Raw genomic sequence first — 10400 nt, 5'->3', positions numbered from 1 at the left:
TATATGTTTCTGTAGCGGTTTATTAACGCTTTTACCCTTAACGAGCGGTTTTCAGGCGGTTTTACGCTTAACGAGCGGTTTTCAGACGGTTTGCTGGCACGTTTTGCAGCGGCGGCTCGTAAAAATTTTTGTTGGGTGGGCAAGTGTGCAAACAAACATGTAGGTACTTAGATGTATAACAAAGTAATAATCTCAAAAAAGTAAACAATACGTAAATAAATGTTGTTTTCTAAAAACAAACTTAAATAAAATAAACAAAAATGATTTTTTAAATAAAACTAATTTTTAACTCTAACAAAGAAAAATAGAATTTTTTTTTAAACAGAAACAAAACCCGAAATATAAAATATATCTAGAAAGATATTAAAAAATGAAAAGAAAACCTTCTTGCAAAAAGTCGTAAAACTCTATTTTAGACTTGTTTGTATGTTAAATTAATACGCCTATTTTTCACTTGCGCAAATCTGTCGATAATGCTTTCAAAAAAACTGGAATTTTTTCGAAGTGTCTTTACAAGTTCTTTTTCTATGGCAATTACTGCTAGGCTATTTAAACGGTTTTGGGTCATTGTGTTTCTACTAAAAGATTTTATTCTCTTAAGAGTAGAAAAAGATCTTTCAACAGAAGAAGATGTCGCGGGCAATGACAAAATTAAACACAATAATTTATGTGTTTCGGCAATTTCGTCTTGCAGCAAGTTAGAAGTTATAAATTTTAATTTGTCCTTTAGTTCTGCTGATTCACCTAATAACGTATTGTCGGAATATAAGACTCTTAACTCATTTTCTAATTTATCCTTAACAAATAGTTTAGGGTAAATCATACACAAATTATTTAATAAATCATTTGGAAACTTTTTTTGAAATATACTAAATTTCTCACTATTTAATAAATTAAAGAAAATTAATTTTTCAAAGTCCGCGAATCTAATTTCAATTTGTGTAATTATTATGTCTAATATTTCATTAAATAGTCTCACATATGAAGTCTTAGGTTCAGCTAAATCATATTTTCTTCTTTTTGCAAGTGGACCACAATTACTAATCGTATCGTTATAAAATCAAGTAAAAAACGTTTCGTCACTTCTAAAACTTTGAAGGGTTTGCAAAAGATTTTCTATTCTTGTCTTACAGTAGAAAATAGCAGTAAATTTACTTTGTATAATAGAATAGATTAACTCCGTTTGTTCAAAAATTAAATTAAATATACTAAGTAAAAAACCTGTGTCAAAATTATTTAAAAATTTTTGGTAACCAATTGCTTCCCGAATTGTTATAGAATCTTTACTAAAATCTGGACTTTTCAAAATCTCTTCAAAAACATTAAGCAGTTCTTCTCTATGATTTAACACAGTCTGAACGATTCGTGACTTGAAGTTCCAACGGGTTTGAGAATTAGTTGGTACTCTTCTGCTGCTGACAGAATCTAGAATGTTTGTACGTTTAGTAGATTTCGAAAAAAAGGCCGAAATTCCTGTAAGTGTTGCAAAAAAAAATACATTCCTGAATTTTATTAACACAATCCTGCAGAATTAAATTTAAACGATGCGCATAACAGTGTGTAAATAAAGCCTGAGGAGCAATGGTTTTAATTTTTGCTTGTAAACCATTTATCTCTCCGGCCATCACTGAGGCTCCATCATAAGTTTGCCCTATTAATTTATCTTTTATATTAAATTTTTCAAAATGTGCAGATAGTAAATTAAATAAATCGTCTACCGTACGTCCTGAACTAACATCAAAGAAGCCCAAAAACCGTTCTCTAATTTCTCCATCGTGAATATAACGAAAAATAACTGATAATTGCGAATGGCAAGATATATCAGTCGTCTCATCAACTTGCCAGGAAAAACAAATAGACTTACTTATTTCCGATTCAATACTCTGCATGACAACATGGTTAACACAATCAATTAAATCATTTTGTATAGTTTTAGACATGCCACTAAAAACAGAAATGATTTTAAAAATTCTCCAAATTTAGAATCGTAACAACTTAAAAATTCTGCAAGTTCTCTAAAATTACCCTGATTGTGGGAATCTTTTTTCTCGTCTTGCCCACGAAAACCCAACTCTTGACTTGCCAAAAATATTGTCATGTCGATAAGTCGTTTCAAAATTTCACGATTTTCCTTTACGGTTTCATTGTGTTTGACTACAGCAGCACGGTGAGCTGAATCTACAGAATTTTGAATGTTTTGAATCCCAAATAATTTAAATTTTAAAGCTGAATATGTATGTTCTTTAGACTTATTGTGCGTTTCTAGAGACTTATACAAGGTTTTCAAATTGTCTATTCCTGTTGTTTTCCAGGGACTTTTATCATTTGTACTAAATAATATACAAGGCCAACAATATAATTTTGCCCTGGTCTCACAACCTGTAAGCCACAGATATTTATTGTACCATGATGTACAAAATTTCCTGTTTGCTGTCTTTGTATTAGTATTGGTGAGGTTCATTAATGAAGGCGTGGGTCTCGGTAAATTTTTAAGGAAAAATTTCTCATCGAAAGATAAGACCTTACTCGAGTTTTCCAACAAATAATTCACAACATCACCATTACTGCCCACCACATCCCTTATTGAGGCCATATTTATCGCCAATTTGCACCACCACAAAAAGAAAACACAAGACACCAGTGAAAATCACACCAATTAATACGTTTTTTATTATTGTGGATTCTTAGTACTCTGACACTTCGTTAATACCAGTAACACAACGTCTGCAATAAATAGCGCATTCAGCAATTCAGCATCTCAAGAAAATACCACGTTCGGAATCATAACTTTTTGTTAAATACGAGGAGAATGACCAAAAGATTACAAAAATTACAAGTTTAAATATCTTGGTAAAAATATTTTGTAGATAAAAATCGTTTTCTCATCACTAAAAATAATTTAAGTGATAAAAAATTATATTTAATCGTGAATTTATAATATTTACCTATAAAGGACTCTAAAGTACTAAACTATGTAAAAACATAATAAATATAATTTTGAAACAAACAATACGTTTTACTAAAACTAATAGAAATTTATAATTTTTGTCGTACTTTGCTTTCTTGTCATGATTGAGTCGTAATAATGAGAGTTTTTAAAATATAACTATTAAAATAAATAAAAAATACGAGTATGTATTAATCTTTTGATGGTTGTGATGAAAATATTGAATTTAGTAAATTTAAAAGTATGAATTTTACAGCTTAAGAGTTTGAACCTGGGCATGCCACCGCTGCTGATCAAGCGTTGGTCAAACTTAGAGCTGCGTCATCGCCGTTTCGCTGCTCGATAACATACGTCTTCCACTTACGCTTCCCAAGCGTAGAGCTGAGATTACAACTCGGTACCGTGGCATGCCCAGTCTGACTATTTCAAGCGGCTAGAAAAGACAGCGGATTGCACGTTAGTTATAAAATAACAGTTAATAAATGATACATATTGATGAAATGATAAATAATACATATATTATTGCTTTTATGAAATATTATTTATAAGTAAAAATATTTTTGAAAAATTGTATTTAATTATTTAAATTGGGTGGGCTGTGCCCACCCTGCCACCCTTGACGAGCCGCCACTGGCGTTTTGCAGTTGTATTACAGTTTAAATACGGTTTGTTAACGATTTTGCAGTTTGCTTGCGCGTTTTGCAGTTGTATTACGGTTTATAAACGCTTTTTACGGTTTGTATGTAGACGGTTTGCGAACGGTTGGCAGACGGTATTCAGAGTTTTTGTTTTCGTTGAATCAAAATAAAATTTTATTAATTATGAACTTAAAAAAAAGATTAGATGTCACAGAAACAAAAAAATCTAAAGAAATTAATTTAAAAAAGAGAAGAAGTAAAGCAAAAAATTACTTTGTTAAAACAAGATGAGTCTATTTATGAAAACACATTTTCTCCAATTACCAAAAGACTTGAAACAATATCCAATCAGTTACAAGAGAAGAATATTGTTAATGACTTTAAACCTAAACAAGAGAAACAAGAAATATTTGATCAAACGTTTCCTACAGAAAATAAGAATGATCTTTCATGTAAAATCTCTAATCTTAAAACAAGAATAGAGTTATTAAAAAAAGATAAAGTTGATTTTAATGAAATTGATAAGATAATCCAAAGTACACCACATAACACTTTAGAAAAAAAAGAAGATAAAGAAGTTTTTATAGCAGAACCTGAAGACTTAGAGGATATGGAACTAGATGATTTTATTGAAAATTCAGTTAAAGAAAGCAAAAAAAAACATTTCAGGTTTGCTTGGAACAGATTTTTATAATGAATATTTAGAAACTTTTGATGAAGTACCACGACATTATACAGGGTGCACCAGAACTCGCGCCACAGAGAAAAATGTCAAATGCCGGGGGCAATAGGTCGCCAAAAAGTGCAGCCGAAGAAGTAATTTTTGCTTGCATAAGAAAGTTATTAGACTCTTAAATCCACCAATCCCAGAAGGACACCTCAGGGTGTGATTGAAAAATTATATCCGTTGCTAGGTTACGAAAATAATACCAATTTGCCCAGAATTTTCATTAAATAGCTGGTCTACTGGAATTTTTCTCGCATAAGACGTTGTACACGAGTATAATGAGAGAGAATCGTTAATTATTATCAACAATTATCAAAAATTATTTTGAAACATTCTGGAAATTCCTGATGAACCGACTTCTTCACAGGTATTGTTCCTTCTCAACTTTTTCTTCGATCTGATACAGATTAACAAACCGATAAATGAATTTTAGAGCTTGAAAACTAGTGCGTTATCTTTATGAGACAAAGAAGCAAGTGAGAGTGAGACCAGAAAAACATGAAGAAGTACGCAAGTTTCTTTATCTTCTTTAATGCAAAATTAAAAGAAAGATGTACTTTTTATAAGAAATTGTGTTTAAATAAAACAGGTTACTAATTTTAATATTAAAATTGTAGTTTTACTCTCGTATTTAGGCATTCTTGTCCAGGAGAGAAATTCTAACCTCAAAATTTATTGTTGCTTTCTTCCACTCACATGAGCTTACTATAACCCCTTGGCTGCTTTTTCATTAAAAAATTCAGAAGAATGTTGCGGTGTTTGTGTTTAGTACGAAAAATGAGCATTTTTGCTGCTGGAAAGTAAAATCCAAATGTTTTAATTCCGAGGGCATTTCAGCAACGTTTTTCGGTGAATTTGTGGGCTGGTCTTTCGAGGAATCATGTGGTTTGTCAATAATATCAACTAATTTCAACATAACGTGACTCCCTTTCTAAAAAGTACATTTTTCTGTTAATTTTGCATTAAAGTAAATAAAGAAACTTGCGTACTTATTCATATTTTTCTGGTCTCACTCTCACTTGCTTCTTTGTTTCATAAAGATAACGCACTAGTTTTCAAGCTCTAAAATTCATTTATCGGTTTGTTAATGTATATCAGATCGAAGAAAAAGTTGAGAAGGAACAATACCTGTGAAGAAGTCGGTTCATCAGGAATTTCCAAAATGTTTCAAAATAATTTTTGATAATTGTTGATAATAATTAACGATTCTGTCTCATTATACTCGTGTACAACCTCTTATGCGAGAAAAATACTGCAAACTAGCAGGTAATGTCACCCACAAATTAATAAATGTCAAACTAAAAATTCCAGTAGACCAGCTATTTAATGAAAATTCTGGGCAAATTGGTATTATTTTCGTAACCTGCAACGGATATAATTTTTCAATCACACCTTGAGGTGCCCTTCTGGGATTGGTGAATTTAAGAGTCTAATAACTCTCTTATGCAAGCAAAAATTACTTCTTCGGCTGCACTTTTTGGCGACCTATTGCCCCCGGCATTTGACATTTTTCTCTGGGGCGCGAGTRCTGGCGCACCCTGTATAAATGGCAATCCATTTATTCATGATAAGAAACGAGAATTTGATCAAAGGACTGGCATAAGACACGACAGTATTGCAGAGAAATTTTGGATTGGTTCATCTCGTGTAGAGTTTATAGGCAGACATTACAGTAGATAAAAAAAATTTAAAACAACACCAGGACTCTATAAACTTTTATTTAAAAGCAACCCTAGACATTACACAGAAAATGACTTGATTACGTATGAAGAAATTTTGGATATAAGTAAAGCTGCTCGTGTTCAGTATAAACCTTCTGCTCCAATTCAGGGAACAAGAGCTGATAAGTATAAATCAATTATCGGTCCGTTATACTATTCAGATCCACCTTACGGTGAAACTCCCAAAAGATCAAAAGCTACCCTAGGTAAAGGTATGATCAAAAATTAAATACCTATCCCATGAACTATGTTTACTGGGATGATCCAAATTAATTAGTCGAAAGACTTTGGTTATTAGTTGCTTCACAGACAGCAGGACATTCGGGTCACAATAACGAAATAGTGTCAATTGTAGAAGAATTACGTGAATCTGGTATAATTGAATAATGACGCTGGACAAATTTGGACGTCACACAGTTAAAAATCCACAATTGGTTTTATCAAAGTTTAGTGATAAAGAAATTCTTTCATTCTCATATATGTTTTATAGCATTATATTAAAATTTGAAGCTAATGCCATTCTAAATAACAAATATGTTATAGGTTTTGACAGAGTTGATTATAAATTTCCATTAGAACAGAGTATCATTGAAAAGATTCTTCTAAACAATGATGAAGTTTTTATAAGTATAGATGATACATTATTTAGAACAAGTTTTAAATTATCAACTGCGTTTTGGAACCAATATTTGCTGTTAAAGAAAATGTACCGAAAAATAAGAACACTGTACAAAAATGTTTATTTGCACAAATAATTGTTAAATGTCCAATAAAATTTGAAAATCAGTCAGTCAATGATGAAAAAGCGATTACAAAACATTAATAAAAAATGGTTTCTAAATTAAAAAATAATAATATAAACCTACATCCATTAAGATGGATATTGTAAAAGAATTACATAAGCCAGCAAGAAAAAAATTTAAACGTCGGCGTATTATAGTTAAAGGATTAAATGAAACATTGCAAGCTGATCTTGTGGAAATGATTTGCCAAAGAAAATCAACAATTTAACTACATCTTATTTGTAATTGATTGCTTTTCTAAATACGTCTGGATGGTTCCACTAAAAACAAAAAATYCTGAAAATGTGTGTGTAGCAATGGAAAAAATTTTATTGAAAATAAAACCATCACCTAAAAACTTACASACTGACAATGGTAAAGAGTTTTACAATACAATATTTCAAAATTTAATGAAAAAGTTTAAAATTAATCATTATAGTACATTTAGTTCTATGAAAGTATCTATAGTTGAACGAGTCAACAGAACGCTAAAGCAATTAATGTGGGAACAATTTAGTTTTCAAGGAAATTATAAATGGATCAATATTCTAGATAAAATCGTCAACAAATATAACAACAAATATCACAGAACAATTAAAACCACACCAGCAAATGTTAAAAAAAGCAATGAGAAATCACTATTAAAGTCGGCTTATACTCATATTTTAAAGTTGCAAATACACATAATAAATTTTCTGTTGGTGATCACGTACGCATAAGTAAACATCGACAAATTTTTGATAAAGAATATACACCCAATTGGTCTAATGAAATATTTATTGTTAAAAAAGTAAAGCTAACTAACCCAACAACATATTTATTAAAAGACGTAAAAGGTGAAGATATACTAGGAGGTTTTTATGAAGAAGAGTTACAGAAAGTAAAACATTCGGATATTTAACTGGTAGAAAAAGTTTTAAGAAAAAAAAGGAAAAAAATTGTATGTCTAGTAGTTAGGTCTAAACAAGACACACAACAGTTGGATTGATAAAACTAGTGTCACATAATATATTGAGATGTAACTTATTTTTTTAAATAAAGTAATAGTAAACTATATAGTATTTAATTTCACCCATTCCTTACAAAGCAATGCATTTCGAACTTTAAGGTCATTTATCTATCCATAAGATGACCACTAACCTGACGTCTCCAAGCATCATATAATTGCAATTTATGTTAAACAACACAGATTGCACATTTATATTGTCACCTACTCAACAAACAATCACAGAAGCAGTAGCAATAAAACACCATGGATATCTGATATTATATTTATGTTTATATTATTACAAATTTATACAATTTTAGATAACATATAACAAACACAAATTTATTCTTTATCTTTGGTTCTATATTCTCGCAGAAAATGTTTAAAATTTTGCATCTTAATTAAATCATGCATGCTGCACGCAAGAGATCTAACACCTTCCATATCACTTTCACCTTTGCATGATGGGCATTTAAACTTGATTGGGATTGGCATATTTTTTCATGTGTAGTTTCAAGATAACTTATTCCTCTGACTGTTCAATAAACTTGATATTGGTTGTTCTTCCAACTATACCTTCACTAACCATGTAAATGTTTTTTCCTTGTTTCAGTATATTGTTTAAACTTTGAATAACTGTTTCACTAAATTTTTCAGTGAAGAGTTGCGGGAGAGGTGTTTTAAATTCACCACAATCCACGACTACTTGTTTTCCAAATGGAGTCTCCGTTTTAATAAATCTTTTAATTGAAAACCTTGTATCAATTTGTACATAACTTGCCCGAACATAAGGCACAAGATGAGTTTCTTCGTTTATAGATTTTATCAAGGAACACATTGCTTTACTTTTATGTACGGTTGCTTTAACACCACAGAACAACAGTTTAACACTATGAAAATGTGTAGCAAACACACGAATAAGAAATAATCCCCACTACTTACCTATCAGTAAACTCTAACATCATTGAAGGTCGCGCAAAACACATGAATCAAAACGTTGAATCCTGAGTGAGCCAGAACCAGCACTATTTAACTACTTATCACAAATTGCTTTATTTCATCCTAAAATTGAGATTGAAGCAGTTATTTTTATAAAATACATTAGCTATTTTTAGTTCAATTTTTCTAGATTTTAATACAGAATTATTTCGAAAATAATGTATTTTATAAAAATTATATCTTCTATCTCAATTTTAGGCTGAAATAAAGCAATTTGTGATATTTTCAAGAGGTTTGGCTTTATATTAAGCAGGAAATCAACCTAAATCAAAGTATTACAACAATATAATAGTTTAAATAATAGCCAAATGCATTGGAAATTAATCAAATCGTCTTATTTTGGACAGAAACGGCGAATAAACACACATTTCGTTGTTTTTGTTTTAGAAAGCCATGCAATTTAATGTATTTTAARAAAATAAGTACTTATTAGCTGTTTCCGATCAAAATAATACCATTTAAACAAATTCCGTTTGGTTTGGTTCAATTTAAAGCCAGAAAATATTGTAAATAAATGAATTTTATCAAATAAGTGTTAAAAAATTGCGGTTTCTATACAAACTAAGACAAATTTACGCAACTTCTAATGGATTTGGCTCAATTTTAAACCAGAAATCGTTTTAAATCAATGTATTTCAACAATGAAATTACAGTTTTCAGTCAAAATATAGCAATTTGAGCCATTTCCAATTCAATTTTGCTTTATTTTTCCAGAATACTGTTATTTTAGCGTCTATTTTGTTGAAATACACTGATTTGGTTCGATTACTGGTTTAAAATTGACTCAAATCGATTAGAAGTTGCGTAAACTGCTTTATAGTTGCCGAAAACAGCTATTTAAACACGTATTTTGTTGAAATACATTAATTTGTGATGTTTTATGGCTTAAAAACTGTTGGAATATAATTGTCTCATTTTGTTAAGAAATCGAAATTTTAACACTTATTTGATAAAATACATTTATTTACAACCTTTTCTGGCTTTAAATCGAGCCAAACCAAACGGAATTTGCTTAAATGGTATTATTTTGACCGGAAACAGCTAATAAGTACTTATTCTTTTAAAATACATTAAATTGCATGGCTTTCTTAAACAAAAACAACGAAATGTGTGTTTATTCATCGTTTCTGGCCAAAATAAGACTATTTGATTAATTTCCAATCGTTTTGGATGAATTTTAAGCCAGAAAACTCGGCAGTTTTGCTCGATTTGAACACAGAAGAGTGTTTATTCGTCGTAGAACTTATCAATAATAATTTAGTTTGCAWAACTTTAATTCTCCATATTTTGGCACTATTTGTCAAATAGTAATTTACTGTTGACGTTTGTTTAGAGAAAATTTTGACATTTTTTATTTCCTTAGCAAACTATGTGAAAACGGGTGTAGCTAGTAATAAATGTTCTGTAGTATTAACAAAAAGTCCATAACTGGAAAATTATTAAACTTAGATYTACGGAACATTAATACAGATCAATGCACAATTAAATTCTCTTCTATTTAGTAAAATAAAAATTGGGGTATTTCATTTGAAAAAATTGAGTTATGAGTATTTGAATTATTACAAAAGTAACTTTAAAATTTTGAGTTGTTTTTTTTT

The 10400-nt window shown here is 30.1% G+C and overlaps 1 protein-coding gene across 5 annotated transcripts in view; it reads left to right on the top strand.

Annotated features, from left to right (window-relative positions):
• The window catches only part of LOC123005922 (phenoloxidase-activating factor 2-like), a 45521-nt gene that overhangs the window by 22009 nt on the left and 13112 nt on the right, over positions 1-10400 (top strand). The window lies entirely within an intron of this gene.

Source organism: Tribolium madens, unplaced genomic scaffold (assembly GCF_015345945.1).
Source record: "Tribolium madens isolate multiple individuals breed KSU strain unplaced genomic scaffold, Tmad_KSU_1.1 Scaffold_20;HRSCAF=117;Tcas5.2_LG4, whole genome shotgun sequence".
Taxonomy (NCBI): Eukaryota; Metazoa; Arthropoda; class Insecta; order Coleoptera; family Tenebrionidae; genus Tribolium; species Tribolium madens.
This window is presented reverse-complemented; position numbering and strand designations above follow the sequence as displayed.